Below are 16,610 nucleotides of genomic sequence, written 5' to 3' on the forward strand. Positions count from 1 at the left end.
TTAGGAAATTAATAGCAGTCAGATAGCCAGCCAGTCAAAAGTCCCCAGTTTAGTCCTCCAGTTGGATTAAGCCTTAGGTACCCCAGACAGATTAGGCCCCACAGTCAAATTAGAACTAATCAGTTAAAATATTTTCACATTTGAATGGCGACCACCGCAGGACTTACGGCCCAATGATAATTTTTCTAAAGTTATAATTTTTCATATAATCATAATTTTCATATAAGTACAGTTATAAATTTTTTCAGATTAGATTAGATAGTTAAATTTTTTTTTACAAGAACAAAAGGGAAAAACCTAAACAACAACAACAACAACAAGAAAAACAAAAGTGGAAACTATATGGTTCTATCTTTATTCAGATGTCACAGTTCTTTTTTCTAGATGTGGAGAACATTTTCCATCATGAGTCCTTTGGAATTGTCTTGGATCATCGTATTGCTGAGAAGAGCTATGTCTATCACAAGTGATCATCACACAATGTTGTTGCTATTGTGTACAATGTTCTCCTGGTTCTGCTCACTTCACTCAACATTAGTCCACTTAAGTCTTTCCAGGTTTTTCTGAAATCTGCCGCTCATCATTTCTTATAGCACAATAGTATTCCATTACATTCATATACCACAACTTGTTCAGGCATTCCCCAATTGATGGACATTCTCTCAGTTTCCAATGTTTTGCCACCACAAAGAGAGTTGCTATAAATATTTTTGTACATGTGGGTCCTTTTCCCTTTTTTATTATCTCTTTGGGATACAGACCTAGTAGTTGGTATTGCTGGGTCAGATGGTATTCACAGTTCCATTGCCCTTTGGGCATAGTTCTGAATTGCTCTCCAGAATTCACAACTCCACTAACAAAGCATTAATGTTCCAGTTTTTCCACAGCACCTCCAATATTTATTATTTTCCTTTTTTATCATATTAGCCAATCTGATAGGTGTGAGGTGGTACCTCAGAATTATTTTAATTTGCATTTTTTAATCAATAGTGACTTAGAGCATGTTTTCATATGGCAATATATGGTTTTGATTTCATCTAAAAACTGCCTGTTCATATCCTTTGACCATCTATCAATTAGGGAATGTCTTGTAGTCTTCTAAATTTGATTTAGTTCCCTATATATGTGACTCCATAGGTATGTAAAACAAGAGGGGAAATGGAAAGAGACAGCAGAATAGAAAATTATTGGTAATAAAGGGAACAGCAATTCATGCTGAAGAGGACAAAATTGAAACAAACAATGTATGGACTCTCTTAATGGTTTTACCGTGCGCATTCTTTTGTGTGATGCCAAATTGATAAAGTGGTGTTGGGGACAGAAGGGTTGAGCACTGTACTGATAAATCCTAAAATTTCACAGATGGAAGGAAGTACAGAGATGCCTAAGTTCAGTCAAATTGACTAATCCATCAACATTAGGAACATAGAATGGTAAGTCTTCACAAGCAGACAGCTTGAGCTCAAAACTGTGGAACAATTTGCTGTTTCATATTAATGATTTATTTGAGATTGCTCTTTGCTGAGAAGTGAGAGAAGGTGAAAAATAAAAATAACAACAATAATAATGACAAAACAAAGACAATAATACCTAATATTAATACAACATTTTAAGGTTCACAAATAATTTCAAAATTATCCCTGGTGATCTTCACAAAAATCCTGGGGGTTAGGTATTATTATTATCCTCATTTTATAAATATGGATATTGAGGCAGAGTCAAGTTAAGTGAATTGTCCTACCTCATACAGCTATTAAGTATTTAAGACAGAATTTCTACTCAGATTTTCTTGCCTGCAAGGTTCAGATGAAAGGTTCTGATGTACCACCTAACTTTTTTTTCCAGGATTTTATTAAATTTGAAGCTTTATTCTATCCCAAAGAGCCAAAGAGTATTTGTGGACTTGTGAGTCAGTGACAATTATAACAAAGGGATTAAAAGCTGGAAAGCAGGCAGCTAAGAAGGCAGAAATCTGAACCATCCAGGAAATAGGCTTCCAAAAATGCATAAGAAATACCAAAAGAGAATTGAGCAAGTAAAAAGAAACAAACATACTAACCAATAGCAGTATTGTTTTATTAGCTCGAATCTCAGGGGAACTACTACATTTGAGATTATTGGCATGAATATACTGGACCTTTTGGTGATGTCTGCCTAAGAAAAAAAATGTATATCCACTGGTTCCCAACAAAATTCCTACATATAAAGCATCAGGAAGGGAAGTCAAGAATAAATTTAGTGCAACATCAGATGAACTATAATATGTAGAAACACAATAAATGAAATTATGTGTTTTAGTGATGTTTTTGATTCCCATCGGGCCTTTGAAATTTGAAAGAATAAGGCAATTTGTCAACAAATGAAAAATCCAGCACAAGAAACAGAATGAGGCAATGGACTTTGAACCTCTAGCTTTGAAGTCTGCCCATCTGGAGCTTCTAGATCTTAACGTGATGGCTTGAAAGCTACTCAGGAGGCAGGTGGTGCAGAGGGAAAGACCACGGGCCACTCGGTGAAAGTAAAACACAAGTTTACATCCCATGTCATCCAAGAAATTTGGAGAGAAGCAACAAGTCATTGACAAAGGCCGAGTGATAGAGAATCATGTCTATAAGCCTCAGCTTCGGACTAGTGATGAAGGTGATGGTATAAAGGCCCAGGAGGAAGGAGTTCCCCAGGGCCCCAAATCCAGTCTGAAACAAAAAAAGAAGCCCAAATACCATGTCATTAGAAGTCATTTTCTTTTTGTAGATGGGTGGTAAATAGCTGTCAAAACCAGTGGATCCTTGCTTCTTCAGAAATATAAGGGGTAGAAGATATTGCCAGAGATGAGAGAGATTCTTTGCTTATTCAGTATATGTCACCATGAATCATTTATTCCATCCAAAAGAATATGATGAGAATCTCTCTTTTAGTTCTTCCTGATGGACCATTGAGAGGATAATATTGATTAGAAAGTTTCTGATGTCTTTTTTGCCCTTTATTTCTAGAAGATTCTTCTTTGAAACATTCAGGTTCAGTTTGTTGGTGAAAAAGTTCACTTATATAATCCCTATATGGTATTAGCAGATACCTTGTTACCTAGAAGGTATATAATGCTTAGGAATCAGTACCAAGAAAACATGTGAGATAGAATAATTTGTTATGGATGTGATGCTATGAATTCTGATAGCTTTCATAGTCCTATACCTAAATGTGTTCTATTTTTGTCTTTGAAGATGATGGCAGGAACTTTTTTTTCAGTAATATTACATTTTGTGATAACTTTCTTCAGGTCATAGATACAAAAAGAATCTGTTTTTTGCATTCTTATATCTCTCTGTATCTGTCTTTTTCTCTCTGTCCCTCTGTCTCTTTCTGTCTGTCTGTTTTTCCCTCCTAAAGGGTCATCATCCATATCATACTTACTATACATTTATTATGTTCCTCACTGCTCCTTTCTGGCCTTTTTTTCTCCTATATTCTTTTGCTGATCTCTCCTCACCTTCTATTAGTTCAATTTATGCTGATGACTTCAAGATCTAAGTATACAGCCTTCACTACTCTTCTACAGTCTAGTTTCCATGTACCAACCACAAGATACAAAATATTGGCTTGGATGTTCTAAAGTAATATTAGTTTTAACATCTCTAGAAGAAAATGCATTACATTCTTCCCTAAATATACTTCCACTCACAACTTCCCTATTTGTATGGAAAGCCTCACTATTCTTCTCCTCACTAAAGTTTGCAATAGAGATATCTTTCCCAATTAATCAAATTCACTCATTCTCCTTATCTAATCAGTTACCACCCATTTTCCATTCTACTGTTTAAATTACTAAGTCATTCTAATCTTAATATTCATAACATAACCACCAAGTTTTAGCCTTTATTACCCCTCACCTAAATAATTGTAAAAGTCTCTTCCCAATAGATAAATGGTCAAATGATATGAACAGGAACTTTTCAAAAGGATCAAATAAAAATGATGATATGGCCAAATTCACATGGAAAAATCATCCATCGTTAGAGAAATTTAAAATAACCATATTGGTAAAAATTATATAAAAATACCATTTTTTCAAGGAGCTTTAGGGAAAGAGGCAGATTCATGTTGGTCAAGCTCTGACTTGGTCCAGCCATTCTGAAAAGTAATTTAAAAGTCACTAAACTCCATCTTTAAACTTCCTCTCTACTTGTTTGCAAATAGCTTTCCCATCATATAGGTTCAATCACCATAAAGTTCAATCTCCTCTATTATGTTTTCAATTGAATCTCCTATTTAATATTTTATAAAATTAAAGGATATTCACTCGGGGTTTTTTTTTATTTTTGTGAGGCAATTGGGGTTAAGTGACTTGCCCAGGGTCATACAGCTAGTGAGTGGTAAGTGTCTGAGGCCGGATTTGAACTCAGGTCTTCCTGAATCCAGGGCCGGTGTTCTATCCACTGTGCCACCTAGCTGCTTCGAAAAACTCAGTTTTATACTCAATCTCATAATCCCTTTTATAATCCCTAATCCTCTCAGAGATAGATTTAAAAATAATTTGATATGTGCAATACAATTTTGTCCTTATAAAATTTTGAAACTTTCAAATAAACACTTTTTTTTATTATGGAGATTGGAAGATGATTTTGTGAGTGGATCTCACCATGATTACTTCAGCCCCAATTCAACTCTCTTTTAAAATTTCCTCATCTCCTTTTCCCTAAACATATTTTCACATTTTCCAGGTTCCTCTTATGTTCACCCATCTTTCATTATTCTCTAAGGTCCTTATGGATATGATTTATCTTGCTTGCTATTATTTCTATAAAATTTAGGACAGTGGCTAGCAAATAATAAACTTAATAAATGGTCTATTTATCTCAATTGTTGATACCATTTAAGCAGCTATAAAATGAATTGGTCTATACAACAAATGTGCATGTACACATCCACGTGTATGTACATAGAAAAATTGGTTAATTACTCCCTTTCTTCCTTGTTGGGTCCACAGGTAAAATACATATATGTATTATATGCACACATACATATTATATACATGTATGTATGAATACATACAAAATATGTGTTTTTCAATATGTATAATCAAATTATTTATAAAAAATATTCATGTGAATGTACATAACAGTGAACATTAAAATAAATAAATTGCAATGGCCCAGATTACTGTGGATGACCTTGGTGCCTTTGATTTCTGACCAAGCTCTTAGTGCTCCACAGAGCCTCCTTCCCTCTGCCTTTGTGGCCCATTCAGTACAAATTTTTCTGTTGCACCCATTCCACCAAGTAAAATTTTCACCAATTTGTGCTAGATATCCCCCTCATTTACCAACTGGTTTGAGAGCTGTTGGTTACTCTCAACTTGGTTTAACTTCTCTGCCAAATTGGTTGTAGTGGGGTGTGGCTGCTGCCATTGTTAAAGGTTCTTAAAGTCACAGGTGAGAGTTCGGTGATGAAAGGACACCAAAATTGGACGAGAAGCCCTGAATACAGCTTAGGAAGAACTTATACCAAAGGTGCTAGTCTTTCCTGAAAATTCCATATATTTCAACCAAGCAAAGTGGTATAGAGTTGGAAGAGATGAAGGCCCAAGACTGAGGCCTGGGGTATACTTACACTTTAATTGTATGAACTAAAGATACAGTAATGGAAACTCAGAAGAAGTAGTGAAACATATTGGAGCAGAAATGAAAGAGTAGTTTCACAAAACCTTAGAAGGAAGAGTGTATCAAGACAGTGAGTGTCAAAGGCTTCAGAGAGTTTAAGAAAGATGAGGATTAGGAAAAGACTATTAGAATTAGCAATTAACAGATAATTAGTGCTTGATAACTCTTGTTAGAAACAGCTATACTTTTTGATCATCTGTTTTTCTCTGATGGAGCAAAGAGAAGAACAAAGAATAGCTCAGACAGATTCTTGGGGGTTGAAAGTATGATGATTCCAGACAGAGAGAAATGGATCAGAATTTCTTCCTCAGGAACATATTTTACCAGACTACAGTTTGTTAAGGGTTCTTAACAGGTGCAGTCTCTGTCTTCTTTCTTTCTTTTGGGAACAACTCATTAAAAAAATATAATTGGGGCAGCTAGGTGGCACAGTGGATAAAGAACCAGCCCTGGATTCAGGAGGACCTGAGTTCAAATCCAGCCTCAGGCACTTGACACTTACTAGCTGAGTGGCCCTGGGAAATTCGCTTAACCCTCACTGCCCAGACAAAAAAAATGGCCCAAAAGAAAAGGAGGTGCAATATCTGACTGGGTAAAATAATTCTTTAATATTCAGAATTGGGCGGATGGAAGCTAATGACACAATGAGACAATACAAAGAAGTAAAGCAGAAACAAAAGAATATAAAAATAGATGAAAACATAAAGTAACTCTTCAGAAAAACAACAGACATGGAAAATAGATCTGATCGGGCAATTTAAGAATAATTGGAGTACCTGAGGACCATGATCCAGAAAAGAGCATGGAGAGAATATTTTATGACATCAAGGAGAACTGTCCCACTGTCTTAGGACCAGATGAAAAAATAGTTATTGAAAGAATCCACCAATCACCTCCAGAAAGAGACCCCCCCCCCAAAGGAAAACTTCAAGGAACATATCATAGCCAAAATTCAGGAATTATCACATGGAGGAGAACATACTGCAGGCAGTCAGGAAAAAATTTAAATATCAATGAGCAACAATCAGGATCACACAGGACCTGGCAGTATCAAAATTAAAGTATTGGGAGGACTTGAAATATGATATTTCAGAGAGCAAAGAAACTTTGATTGCAACCAATAATGTACTACCCTGCAAAATTAAGCATAATCTTTCAGGCAAAAAATGGGCATTCAATGAAATAGGGGACTTTAAAACTTTCTTAAGGAAAAGCGCAGAACTGAACAGAAAATTCAATCTACAAATACAAGACTCAAGAGAAGAATAAAAAGGAAAACATGCTATTCAATGAGGTTTAAATGATTATATCCCTACCAGAGAAGAAGATACTTATAACTCTTGAGAACTATATCTATATTGGGAGAGATAGGAAGAGTACAGATAGAGAGGGTGTGGTTAGAAGTTGATTTTGATATGATGATAATAAAAAGAAGACTTAAGGGGCAACAAAAAGGATTATACTGGGAGAAGAGGAAAGGGAAGGCAGAATGAGGTAAATCACATCACATGAAAAAGGCACAAAAAATCTCTCACAATAGAGGGTAAGAAGGGAGGGGTGAGCATTGTTTCAAGTTTACTCTCATACAATTTGGCTCAAAGAGGGAATAACATACATAATCAGTTGTTTTATCTTACGCTATAGGGAAGTAAGATGGGAAAGGGGAAAGAAATAGCTGGGGTGCTGATAGGAGAGCAAAGCTAGGAGGGAAAAGGGGAAAGGGCAAAAGGGAGGTGGGGCTTATGGGAGGTAGTGTAGATTGAGGAACATTGTTGGTGAGAAGAGACTGGGGGACAGGAAAGAGAAAATATAAACAAAGAGGAAAATAGGATGCATGGAAATACACAATAATCATAACTATGAATGTGAATAGGATGAACTCTCCCATAAAATGGAAGTGAATAGCAGAATGGACTAAAAACAAAATCTTATAATATGTTACAATATTGCTTCCTGTCTTGGGGAGGGGGGAGGGAAGGGAGAGAGGGAGAAAAATTTGGACTAGAAATCTTATAAAAACAAATGTTGAAAACTCTCTCTACATGTAACTAGAAAATAATAAAATACTTTTTTATGATAAAAAAATTAATGAGAAAGAAGTTAAGGAGGTGAATAGAATTTGAAAAAATTAAATATGTTAGACCTCTGGAGAAAACTTAATGAAGATAGAAAGGAATATGCCCTTTTTCTTTCTTTCCTTTCCTTTTCTTTGTTTCTTTTTTATTATTATTTTAAATCATAAAATATTTTATTATTTGCCAGTTACATGTAAAGATAGTTTTCAACATTTCTTTTTATTTTTTTTTTCATTTGTTTGTTTTTGGCAGGGCAATGAGGGTTAAGTGACTTGCTCAGGGTAACACAGCTAGTAAGTGTTAAGTGTCTGAGGCTGGATTTGAACTCAGGTCCTCCTGAATCCAGAACTGGTGCTTAATCCACTGTTCCACCTAGTTGCTCCCTCAACATTTGTTTTCATAGGATTTTTAGTTCCAAATGTTTCTCCCTCCCTCCCTTCCCTCCCCCCTCTCAAAGACAGAAAGCAATCTGATATAGGTTATGTATGTATAATCACATTAAACATATTTTTGCATTAGTCATATTGTGAAAGAAGAATCAGAACCAAGTAGAAACAATATGGTTCAATTTGTATTTAGAATCCACAGTTCTTTTTTCTGGATGTGGCAAACATTTTCTATCATGAGTTCGTTGTAATTATCTTGGATCATTGTATTGCTGAGAAGGGCTAAGTCTATCACAGTTGATCATCACACGCTATTACTGTGTATAATGTTCTGTTGGTTCTGCTCATTTCACTCAGCATTAGTCCACTTAAGTCTTTCTAGGTTTTTCTGAAATCTGCCTGGAATATATCTTTTTTCTCAGTGGTACATGGTATGTACACATATCTGATCATGTATTAGGACATAAAAACCTCACAGTCAAATGCAGAAGGGAAGAAATAGTAAATGCATTCTTTTCAGATCATGATGCACTAAAAATTATGTGTAATAAAGGCCATGGAAAGATAGACCAAAATAAATTGAAAAATAAATAATCTCATCCTAAAGAATGAGTGGGTCAAGCAACAAAGTATAGAAACAATCAATCATTTTATCAAAGAAAATTAAAACAATGATACAATATACCAAAAATGTATGGACTACAGCCAAAACAGTTCTTAGGGGGAAATTGTATATCTCTAAATGCATACATGAATAAAATAGAGAAAGAGTAGATCAATTATTGGATGTGCAACTGAAAAAGTTAGGAAAAGAATGTATTTAAAATCCCCGGTTAAGTACCAAATTAGAAATTTTGAAAATTAAAGGAGAGATTAATAAAATTGAAAGTATGGACACTATAGAATTAATAAATAAAACGTATAGCTGGTCCTATAACAAAACCCAATAAAATAGGCAAACCTTTGGTTAATTTGATTTAAAAAAGAAAGAGCACCAAATTAGCAGTATCAAAAATTAAAAGGGTGAATTCACCACCACTGAAATGGAAATTAAAGCAATAATTAGGAGATACTTTGCCCAACTGTATGCCAATAAATTTGACGATCTAAAGGGATTAATATTTACAAAAATATAAATTGCTCAGATTAACAGAAGAAGAAATAAAATCCTTAAATAAGCCCATTTTAGGAAAAGAAATTGAACAAGCCATTAATGAACTCCCTGAGAAAAAATCTCCAGGGCCAGATGGGTTTACAAGTTAATTCTACCAAATGTTTAAAGAACAATTATTTCCAATGTTATACAAACTATTTGGGAAAATAGGTGCAGAAGGGATACCAAATTCCTTTTATGACACAAATATGGTGCTGATACCTAACCCAGGTAAAAACAGAGAAAGAAAATAGACCAATCTCCCTAATGAATATTGATGAAAAAATTTTAAATAGAATATTAGCAAAGAGATTATAGCAATGTATCACCAGATTAAAACACCATGACCAGGTGGGACTTATATAAGGAATTCAAGGCTTGTTCAATATTAGGAAAACTATCAACATAATCAACCACATCAATAAGGAAACTAACAAAATCATATGATTACCTCAATAGAAGAAGAGAATGTTTTTGACAAAATACAGCACCCATTCCTATTAAAAACAGTAGAGAACGTAGGAATAATTGTAGCTTTCCTTAACATATTATCTACAATCAGGCATGGGTGACTGCAGTAATAATGCTTAGAGCAAGGAGCTATAGTGTCTTCTTTCAAGAAGAACAAGGAGGCCATTAACACTGAATCACAGGAAATGTGAAGGGAAGTAAGGTAAAAGGATGATGGAGGAGGCCAGAAGGGTTAACAGAGAAACTAAGATCTAAGTTCTTATTAATCAGAGCGTTCCAGTCTCTATCAACAAACACTATCAACAGAAGTTTAAACGGTAGCCAGGGATTAATAATTCTAGATGACAGAAAACAGAAACTGTATCTAGAAACCAGATCTTGAAGTAAAGAGATATCCTAAACAGAGAGACCCTTGGGGTCTTACAAGTTTAAACATGTTTTTTGTTTGTTTGTTTTTTGCAGGGCAATGAGGGTTAAGTGACTTGTCCAGGGCCACGCAGTTAGTGTCAAGGGTCTGAGGCCGGATTTGAACCGCCGGTCCTCATGAATCCAGGGCCGGTGCTTTATTCACTGTGCCACCTAGCTGCCCCAAGTTTAAACATGTTTTAGGAATATGTGCAGAAAGAACAAATGTGGCCTTAGGGTCACCTTATGACATTTAAACCCCAAAAACATACTTCTAGGAAAAAAGCTACCTGCCTTTGGAGACGACTTAGTACCCTAAGAATTCTAAAATAGGATATGAACCTCCCACAAGGAGCAGATTAAGATAATGAGGAAATAACCTACTTTTATCACTATAAATATAACCATTTTAATCTCCCTAACTGAGACACATTTTTCCTTTGGAGTGTTCTCCCTGTGGTCATCACAATCTTTTAAAAAACTTAGAAAAAGAGTCACTAAGTCTTGAAATTCTTTGGGATGTCTCACAATGAATTTGATCAATTAAATTCATCCCTACATCAAGGCTACTGGGGAGGTAGGGAGGGACCAACTTATGAAAGATTTTAAAAGCTTAAAAGAAAATTCTGTTTGATCCTGGAGGTAATAGGGAGCTAAAAGAATGGACAGACCAGGTCAGAATAGTGATTTTGAAAGAACACTTTCAAAGCTGAGTAAGGATAGATTGGAGAGAGGAGACTTGAGGCAGGGAAACCAACAAGCAAATGATTACGATCGTCTATATGAGTAGATAAATGCCTGCATTAAGGCAGTAGCTTCATTGGAAGAAAGAACAGGGAATATAGGAGAGATGGGGTACATTACACACACACACACACACACACACACACACACAGAAATGCCTTATGAATGCCTACCCTAACATCATTTTCCTCAGGGAAAGCAATTCTCTAGTGGTAATTAGGGGCATGCTATAGACATAGCTCATCAAATACAAACAGTGCATTAGAAAAAAATCAAACACCTCATACTATTTTTGTGGAGCTGAGAGGATTTAACTAGTTATTAAATAGGTACTTAAGATCCAGCTTCAAAGACTAGTTACTATTGATTCCATATTAATGCAAAGGAGGTATCAGGGTAGAGGAGATGGGATTTGTACTTGGCTCTGAGTTATTGAACATGTGTCTGAATTAATGGGATAAGGGACTAGATGACATGGTTATGCAATTCCTACAAGAGAAAGCTGGGAAGGAGAGTTTCACTAGGTGACAGTATCAGAATTCAGACAGGTCATAATAGAATAGCATATTAAATCAAATTTAATATAACATAATTTAATATGGTAAAATGTAAAGCCTAATATTTGGATTCCAGAAAGCAGTTTTTCAATATAAGGCAGAGATGGGTTAGTATGACAGCAGTTTTATTGGTAGGGGAAGGAAAGTAATCTCTGACATTCTGAGGGTACTGAATGCTACAATGGAGCAGGCAACACAAGAATGGGCACTCATAAATTTTACATAATTGTATACTGTAAGGATGTTGAGATAATGTCAATTACGGGGACAGTGATATTTCAAGTATATAATTTATGCTGCTCAGAAAGCCTATTGAAAATTGCTTCAGTTGTTAGTTTTTCATTTCAGTGAGGATGTTGTTAAGCTTGAATTTTTACCTGTGAAAGACCAGGATTCATAAAAGCCTTAAGTTTCTATTAAAAGGTAATCACAATTCATTAGTAATTAGACTTACAGGATATCATGATACGTGGCTTTAATTATTTTAATAATTTTAGAAAAAAAAATGATTGTTTTGCTTATTTCTAGAGGGTGGAATTGGGACCAGAAGGTGGAAATTATAAAGACTCTATTTTATTTATTTTCAGATAAATATCAGCTAAACTTCCAATCTATTACAGTTATACCAAAGCAAAATGGACTGACTGCTTTAGAAAGAGGTGGTTTCAGCCTTGGCAGAAATCTTCCCAGAAAGCCTGGAAAGTGCCATTAATGTAGAATCGTGTAGAAGAAAATGGCTTTCGAGTCACTTCAGCTTCTGAAATGATGTGATTTTCTGAATTTAACAATTGAATAGAAATAGAGGTAACTGGAGGTGAAAGCAGCCAAGTTGTGGAAATAATCTGAGATTGCTACCTAGAGTTATCTTTAATGGAGCCATAGCTAAGGACAGAGTGACTTGAGTGATAGGTGCATATTTTTCAATGCCTCAAAAACCTTGCATTGTTTGTCTTTCCTCTATTTGGAAATAGCAACAAATAAGCTTCCTTGTACTATTGTGGATAAAAAGGAATCAAATTGCATTTGGATCATGAATCAGTAGCCCATGCAATAGTGAATAGTGCCTAGATATTGTTGCTTTCTCTTTAAAGGCCTTTGAAATCTTGAACAAATTATCTGCCATTCCTGTAGAAAAGTCAGATGCAAGTATTTGAGTTTTACCTTTGACCTAGTATGCATCTAATGATATGTCATATTTCACCTAATATTTATAAATTGATTGAATTTTAATTGGGAGACATAGCAGGTGAAGCATCTGACTTGGAGTGTGGAAGATTTGATCTGAATTCTGCCTCATATACTTCACTTTATCAACCTGAGAAAGTCACTTAAATTCTGCCTCAGTTTCTCATCTGTTAAATGGAGATAATTGAACAATCTACCTCACACCTAGGAATAAATTGAAGTAGCATGTGTGCTGTGCTTTCCAAAAACAAAAAATGCTAGACATAGGTAAGCTATCATTGATATTATACAAATAACTAATATTGTGAATAGTGAAAATTAAGGCATCTGAAGTTCCTCATTATGCCCATCAGGTTAGAAAAGATGACAAAAAGGAAAATTAAAATAGGGGAGGGCTTGCATAAAGCATCCACAATAATGTACTGTTCTTGTGGCTGGACATTTGTTCAACCATCCTAGAAAGCAGTTTGAACCTAAGCCTAGAGAGTCACTCAATTATTCATATACTCTAACCTAGCAATAACACTACTACACCTGTCTCCCCAAAGAGAGCAAAGAATGGGGGAAAGAACTCAATGTACAGAAATATTCATAGCCACTCTTTTTCATAGTAACAGAGACCTGGAATCAAAGTGAGCCCATCTACTAGGGAGTGATCCAATAAGTGATGGTCTCCCATTCAGAAAGGAAAGAGAAAATAGGAAGAATTCTAGCAAATCATAGGGAGGACATGAGAGAGACAGAAGTCATAGCCCAGGGAAGAGATATGAGAGATAGAAATTTTGAAAGGTTGGGAGCACACTTAGATCAAGGATAGGGATTTCATTTATACCCATAAAAAGAGAAAAATGAGCCAGTGTCTCCCTGAGATATCAGGGGTAAATCCAAAGCATTTCCCCTGACTTCTCAGGCTTCCTTTCTCAACTAAAAGAGTCTTAAATTAAGTTGGTGATTAGGTTGTTCTTCAAAAACCCTGAATCTGAAGTTTGTGTATAAAGGTACACTCACCATGCTCATCTCAGCTGTTGATGGAGAGCACAGGTCTGTTATAAGATCAACAAGGAAACAGCATCTGAGAGTTTGTATGCATGTGCATTCTACCCATGACCTAGCAGAAGTTTAGATAGAAGAACAGAAGAGCAAGGCGACATTTGTAGGTTACTAGATTCTCTATCTCATCTTCCCCAGAGGTATAATCACTGTGTCACTTGTAAGAGACAGGACAGTCTGACAGGGTAGTCAGGCTTGTCTCAGATAAAGTTAACTTTTGTCCCAGGTGTAAATCATGACAAGGAGCTACTGCTGATTCACGAGAATTCCCCTCAGACTGATTAAAAAGTACTGAGGAAGGCTAAACATCTAGTCAGTGTGTCAGCTGGGAGAGAAAGTTTCCTGAGGTGCTGCAGATGTCAGAGTCATGTAGGGGCAAAGGCACAGAAAGAGGCAAAGAAAATTGAATTCCTAGGTGTGAGGACCTCTGAACCTATGTCCATAGCTTGGCCATATTTCTGAGCCATTTGGGTAGGTATTTGATTCTAGAGAAGATGGAGAGCCAGTGGAATTTACTGAGTAGATGAATAACATGTCCAGAGTTGGGATTTAGAAAGGTTACTTTGACAGTCAAATAGAGGATTAATTTGAATGGGGAGAACAACCAGAGAACTATTGCAATTGTGTGGTAATGAGGTGAAGCTAAGGTGGCTACATTTAGTGAATTGCAACTACTTTAAAATTTTAGATATTAGAGCTCATGTTACCAAAGTTCTCAGAATCTGCTGTCCATAGGGTTGTCATAGTCCACAGGTACTTTCTAGATTTGGATATGGCTCCAACTTGTGGAGAGGACAAGTCAGTGTTGACCCTCACCAACCAAAAAGGTGTATGGTAGTGGCCGTGGCATAGATCAGGAGAATATTGAACCAACATACTAGAGTGAATAAGCATTCTAGTGTTGCCCATGCCCCAGTGAGTTGAAGCAATATCAAATACCAGCTGGGAGACAGAGTGTTGGTAAAGGCAACATACATATGTTGAAATAGGAACTGCTGGAATTTAACGTCCTAGGCCTATGTATGTATGTATATATAGTTGGTTGGTTGTTCTTCATTCTCATATTATAGTCAAGTTACAGTGTGTCCAACTGTGGCTAATCAGACCAATAGGACCTTGGAATGCTCTACCATATGTCCTGCACAAATAATCCATGTGAACATTTGGGTTTGATTCTCTGAATTTGTGCATCTTGCATTTCTTTTGAGCTATTTCAATTCTACTTTGCTCATAGAGTACATCACCTTCTTTTATGAGGGCATGTCATGCTCGGTAGTCCTGTGTCTCCCATGTCATGCAATCAATTCCAAAGTTCTTAAGAGAGACTCTGAGAGAGTCCTTATATCACTTTTTCTGACCACCATGTGAGTGCTTGCTTTCTGTGAGTTCTCCATAAAAGAGTCTTTTATACAAGGGTACTTTTGGCATTCAAATAACTTGGCCAGCCAATTTGAGTTGTGCTGTCTACAGAAGAGTTTGAATGCTTTGCAGTTTAGCTCAAGAAAGGACCTTAGTGTCTGGGATCTTGTGCTGCCAGGTGATGTTCTGAATCTTCCTAAGATAATTCAAATGGAAGTGATTCAATTTCCCAGCATGGTGCTGGTATACTGTCCAGGTTTCAAAGGGATACAGCAATGAGGTCAGCACAATGGCTCTGTAGCCCTTCAGTCTGGTAGTCACTCTAATACCTCCTCTCTTCCACACTTTCTTTGGAGCCTCCAAAATGCTGAGATAGCTCTGGCAATCATGCATCAACTTTATCATCAATGTGTACATCCCTGGAAAATATACTGCCAAAGTAAGTGAACCTGCCAAGGCAGTGTGTATACACACACACACACACACACACACACACACGGATGGATGTGTATGTGTATGTTTGTATGTGTATGTATGTGTGTATATGCATGTGTATGTATATGTATTTGGAGAAATACTGACTCCTCATTTTTGGCCTGAGAAAAAGCAAAGGAAGGGAATTTAAAAGGGTAGGAAAGTGTCACAAAGTCTCAAAACAGCTCTTGTGAATAAGCAGGGACTCTCATTGACCTTTTTTATGGGGCAATGAGGGTTTAGTGACTTGCCCAGGGTCACACAGCTAGTAAGTGTCAACTGTCTGAGGCCAAATTTGAACTCAGGTCCACCTGAATCCAGGGCTGGTGCTTTATCTACTGTGCCACCGAGCTATTCCTTCTCACTGACTTTTGATTGGGCTTCCAGTGGGAGAAAAGGAAGAAAAATTATTCTTTCTTTTTTTCTTCCATTCTTCCTTCCTTCACAGCTCTGGGCAGATTGTAGATGGAAGAGATAAAGACAAACAAGAAAAGAAGGTAAGCTTTTTGCTGTTTTTTTTCCAATATAAATGTGTGGCATTCTAAACTAATCAAACTTCTAGTTACAGTGGAGTGTAGAAAAACCTGGGGTGTTATGGTCCCTGGGGTCATGAAGAGTTGGACACAGCTGAAAGGCTGAACAACAACCACAACAAACTAATGGGGGACTAAAACTTGTAACTGAAGTGTAATACCTTTATTATAACTTTCCAAATGATCATAAGTACTAAAATATTATGGTGGGTTTTTGAGGTTTAAAACTAGACTTAAGATTAAATTCAAATACCACACAATTCTTTTCCTTCATGAGAGTGATAGATGCATTGCTCTAAAGGAAAATGACTTCACCTCTTAGAGACTGGCTGAACTAAAGCTGGTTTGAAGAGATTCTCTAGAATTGAATTTTTACATCAAGTAATGGTAAGTTCATCTAAATTGAAATAGACTACGCAACTCAAAGAGGAAACTTATAGAAATTAATTGGAATGTTAAAAAAGGTGAGGTAAGGTCCCTTTGCACTGACCATATGAGTGGAGGATAATAGGCAATAAATGGTTTGGAGTTTTGGAAAGAGGTTTGAAAAGGGTTTGATTCTAT

General features: G+C 36.2%; 1 pseudogene; it reads right to left on the reverse strand.

The window, feature by feature from the left end:
• Positions 1–1,852: 1,852 nt before the first annotated feature.
• LOC122748107 lies at positions 1,853–2,723 on the reverse strand (annotated as a pseudogene).
• Positions 2,724–16,610: the final 13,887 nt, after the last annotated feature.

This window comes from Dromiciops gliroides, chromosome 3, assembly GCF_019393635.1.
Source record: "Dromiciops gliroides isolate mDroGli1 chromosome 3, mDroGli1.pri, whole genome shotgun sequence".
Classification (NCBI taxonomy): domain Eukaryota; kingdom Metazoa; phylum Chordata; class Mammalia; order Microbiotheria; family Microbiotheriidae; genus Dromiciops; species Dromiciops gliroides.